Below are 5,435 nucleotides of genomic sequence, written 5' to 3' on the forward strand. Positions count from 1 at the left end.
TACAGATTGTTGTGTGTGAAAATCCCAGGAGATCAGCAGTGACAGAAATACTCAAATGAGCCTGTCTGGCACCAACAATCATGCCACGCTCTAAATTAGTGAGATCATATTTTTTCCACATTCTGGTGTTTGCATCTGTATAAATTTATGCATGGTGCTTCTGGCTAATCAGATAATTGCAGGGATAAGTAAGTCTAATAATTTTTTCAGTAAGTGGATAGGACTGGAAACGCTATAGAGTTTTCTAAGGCTTATTAATTTTAACACTGAGATCAATGTGCAAGATTTAGGAGGTATAAAGCTGCGGCACATAGAATGGTTAAAATTACAGAGCCACCAAGCTGAGTTTGAATCCCAAGTCCGGTGGTTTGAATTTGCATGTTCCCCCTTTGTCAGTCTGTTATTGTTTTTTTCAGTGTACTCTGGTTTTTCTTCCACATATCTCACCTTCTGTGAGCAGGAATGGGTCCAGTGATGGACTGGCTCCTCTTCAGGAGATGTTTCTCTCCTTGTGCTTGATGACGCCATGATAACCTGTAGCCCCACTGCCACGTTGAATTGGATTATTTAGGTTTGAGAGAGTTTAAAACAACAAACCAGGCATGATAAATTTTCAGTGGCAACGACAATCTTTTTAGATATTCTGAATGGAAAGGTGAAACCTCTGTGTGCCTATTATGTGCCAATTGACTTCTAAACACGATGCAAACTCCAGATCCTGTCATACGCATATAGTGAACGACAGAACTGGAGAATAGCTGTGTGGTTTGCTATAATTGATTTAATGGCATTAGTCTTTCAAAGGAACATGTGAAAGTGTTCCCGTGAGGAGACAAGCAATTCCCCATCAGAAGTACAATAGGAAGAAATCCTTGAATTTCTGTATGAGACATATGGGAGGTGCATTGAACCAGATGGAGCCAATTCTACCTCCCAGGCAATTAGCCTTGTTATCTTGCTAGCAATTAAGTAATTGGCTCCGGTAGGGTGGCTGTAGGAAGCAGACCTCCATTACACTGGGCTGGCTGGACGTGCTGCATGGGTGCTGGTCTGAGAGGTGTAAATACTGTACATACTGATTCATTTTATTTGCTAACTGAGACAGTGATCTCTTTAAAATAAAAACCAGAAGAGCAGTGATTTTTATATTATAATTTTGTAAGATTTATTCTGTGACCACTTTTGAATAAAAATGGTACATAATAATCTGCCCATAATTCATTGTTAAATTCAACATATCCTACAATTGTGAATGATTCCATTAACAAGAATTTTCAGGAGGATTTTATTTGTCTGTCTTTTGGATACTGCACATTTTTGATATGTCATTTGTAAAGAGGTGGATGGCTGGTAATAGACTACTAGAAACAAGGGGACTGTTAGCTTAGCACAAGAAATTGTAATATACGACCCCAGGAAGAAGCAGATGGAGAATCACTTTGCCTTACCAGGACCATTTGGGAGAAGTAGGACCTGCACTGTATGTGGCTTAGTTGTTGTAGGAAAGAAACACGTAGGGTCACCAGAACAAAAGACAAGGAGTTGTGCCCAGACAGAAAGCATGGAATATGGCTCCAAAACAACAGAAGGCAAGAAACATAAAAGGTGCTAAGGTTTTCAGAAAGTGAGTAAGGTCAGAGGACTGAAAAGTGACCATAAGTCCTCCAGGCCAGCAGGAGGAAGCATATGGCCACTAGCATGGATAGCTACAACCTGGTTGCTCATTCAAAGGCAAGGTCCAGGTGGCCATGAAATGACAGTGAATGAGACAAGAAATGAATTTAAAATGGCACCATGATGATATTATTGTCAATGTCATCAATGTCAACAATGGAAAAATGATGTGTTGAATAGACTGACTACACGAGGTGGCAGCAACTTTGAGTGGAATTAGAATAAGGAGATGGTGTTAAATTACACATTTAAAGACAAGTGTTAGAATCAAAAAGTCCAAAAGCTTAGCAAACAGTGCTTAAGATGTGTTTCAAGATTCGTAGCCAGGAAACAGTCTGATAAAGTTGATACCAAAAATAAAAAGGAACACGTAACCAGAGGAGAACAGTAAATCATGAGCAGGGATATGGGACAACAGATAAGTGCACTGTGTACTGACTACAAAATGGGCAGTAAATGCAAAATAGAGAGTGAGGATCAGGAGAAAGAACAGCGTAAAGAGGGCAAAACAGGAGTAAGCCATACATCAAAAGTGAGAATCTTCAGAAATCAAAGTCAAAAGCAGAACTTGTGTCAAGAAACCAGGCATCAAAATTGTCAAAAGTAAATTAATTATTTTTGGCTCAATCTCCGACATTCAATAACTGTTTATACCAGCGCACCTGATGACAGCATAAGTAACTATGGGATAAAGTTTCAGGAAGACGGTAACAAAACCACAAAACTGCAACGCATCTTAAAAAAACAAAATTACATCACTAAACATGGCAAAAAAATACACAACTTCAAATCAAAAGCTCTGCTTAAAATGTTCATTATATAATTAGACTCCTTGGGTGGCAAAATCCCCAAAATGACACCAAAATTAGGTTTCCAACTTCAAGGAAGCCTGAGAAAATTTTTCAGAGATCACCAATCATAACACATGACGCTAACCTTTATACCTTTGATTCAGTGATGTCTGTTATGTATTTGTGTGGATTTTGTTTATTTTATACTAGCTGTGTAAGCCCGTGCTATAAAAAGCCTGGCGTCCTACAAACTATTGAAATCGTCTGAAAAAAAATTGAAATGTAGAGATGTCAGGTAATTGAAAGGAAATACTCTGGGCATCTCTCTCCTAGCAGGATTCGTTTTGCCGACGTGCTCGCCTCACTTGTGCATTAGCAGTGGGAGGAAAAGTAAAAGGGATACCGTTTTGCCGATGTTAGCGGCTAAGCGACTTTGTCTTTCTTCTGAGGTTTCATTTTGCTGATATGCTCGCCTCGCTTGTGTTATTAACAGCTAAGCGAGTTTTCTGTTTTCTCGGAGGTGGAGTGCTTACCCTGACTCCACCTCTCACTTCCGGCCGGATAGACACACACACTTCCATGTGTAAACATTTATATAGAAGATTTTATTGCTGTTTCATAACTTTTATGGACAGAATTTCTAGGTGCAGCCAGGGCGTTGAGGGGGTCCGGTTTGGTGGGCTCAGGATTGGGTCACTGCTTTTTGCAGATGATGTTGTCCTGTTTGCTTAGTCAGGCCGTGATCTTCAGCTCTCTCTGGATCGGTTCACAGCCGAGTGTGAAGCGGCTGGGATGAGAATCAGCACCTCCAAATCCGAGACCATGGTTCTCAGCTGGAAAAGGGTGGAGTGCCCTCTCAGTATTGGGAGTGAGATCCTGCCTCAAGTGAAGGAGTTCAAGTATCTCAGGGTCTTGTTTATGAGCGAGGGAAGAACAGAGTGGGAGATCAGTAGGCAGATTGGTGCAGCATTCGCAGTGATGCGGGCTCTACATCGGTCTGTCGTGGTGAAAAAGGAGCTGAGCTGAAAGGCAAAGTTCTCAATTTACCAGTCGATCTATGTTTCTACCCTCACCTATGGTGATGAGCTATGGGTAGTGACTGAAAGAACGAGATCGTGAATACAAGCAGCAAAAATGAGTTTCCTCCGCAGGGTGTCTGGGCTTTCCCCTAAAGATAGGGTGAGAAGCTCAGTCATCCGGGAGGGGCTCAGAGTAGAGCCGCTGCTCCTCCGCATCGAGAGGAGTCAGATGAGGTGGCTTGGGCATCTGATCAGGATGCCTCCTGGATGCCTCCCTGGTGAGGTGTTCCGGGCACGTCTAACCGGGAGGAGGCCCCGGGGAAGACCCAGGACACGCTGGAGGGAACCTCAGAATTCCCCTGGAAGAGCTAGAAGAAGTGGCCGGGGAGAGGGAAGTCTGGGAATTTATGTTCAAGCTGCTGCCCCCGCGACCCGATCTTGGGTAAGCGGAACAGAATGGATGGATTTTACTGCTGTTTTTTGTTAATTTAAAGTTATAATTGTTCATGTTTTTTTTCTTTTGGCTTCATTTATAATTCTATAATTTTGCTCCATCTCTTTAAATGTTCCACTGTTTTTTAGTTCTTTGTAGGTGGAGCCTGAGGAGGCGTGGCCACCCTGACACCACTGCTCAGGGTGAGAAGGAGATCGTTTATTTATTGTGGAGTTAAGAGAGTATTGTTTTTTTAGTGCTGGATTTGATGGGTTTTTCGATTAATTATGCTCTGTTTTATAGATCCTGTTTTTGGATTACATTTTATGATTCGTTTGCTTAGAATTTTCTTTTAAGCAGTGCCTCTTTTTGATTTATTGAGCTTTTTCTTTTGTTTTTCAGGTGTCTGTGAATAAAGTATTGATTTCCCCTTTTAATTGAAGCATAGGGTTTACAGTTATCCTTCCTCTCATGACGCTTTTGTTATCTTTTTGTGATATTCATAGTTGTTTTGGCAGCTCTCTACTTTTGGGCCAGCTGCAGCTGAAGCCATCAAGTAGTATTTGGGGTCTAGGTGGGTTAAAGTAAGGCTTTAATGGACAAACCATTTAAAGATCCTTGCCTCCTTGCCATTTGCCTTCGTTGGAGATGCCACATTTTAACAATGTGATGCATCACACATTGACCTTAACTTGTAATGGCACAACAACCATCAACAAATAACTCTCAAAATAACACAACCATGAGAAAAACGTTGTTACTTATTTTCAACATCATTAAGAACAGATTTATTACAAAAACAAATATGACTACAACATTCATTGTCCTCTTAAAGCCCCCAAAACAAGGTTTTAATAATTTTTGAGGCCAAGGAGAAATGTATATAAAATCCAAAACAAAGAACTGACCATTACATGGAAATTCCAAAAATGAAACTAAATGATTCTGTGCGTGTGTTAGATGCCAGGCTGAAGTCCGGTGAGCCTCTGCAGGGCAGACAAGATAAGATTGCGGCCTGCTCCCTGTCTTGGTTTGGAGGCCTCACTTATTTGACTCCGGAGAAAACTTCAAATCAAGACAGTCCCTAGGAGGTTGTTTAAAGCCTATAAGGTAAGTGCAGATTTAGGAGCGCCGTTTCGGGAGAAGGATTACTTCTGGGAGAGTGTGAGCAGGGTTTCGAGAGATAGAGAGAAAAAACATGTGAGGTTAGAAAGGTTTATGTATTCCTCCCTGTGTATTTGTTTATTCAATAAATGCATAAATTTTGCAGTTTTAGCCTTTTTGTCATTTTAATTTGGGAAATAAAACAAGGGTGCCCGCTCTTTTTACAAATGGCACACATTTTCTGTGGCTGATTTAAATAAATTAGTACTCTTCTTCAGAGAATACATTCTTTCTAACATAAGTATACAGTATACATAATATAGAAAAATCATTTGTGGTAAAAATTGTTCCCAAGTTTCCAACAAATTTGTACATTTTAAGCATCTTTAAACACATTTTTACCACTTTTGTAGT

This window comes from Erpetoichthys calabaricus, chromosome 9 (genome assembly GCF_900747795.2).
Source record: "Erpetoichthys calabaricus chromosome 9, fErpCal1.3, whole genome shotgun sequence".
Classification (NCBI taxonomy): domain Eukaryota; kingdom Metazoa; phylum Chordata; class Cladistia; order Polypteriformes; family Polypteridae; genus Erpetoichthys; species Erpetoichthys calabaricus.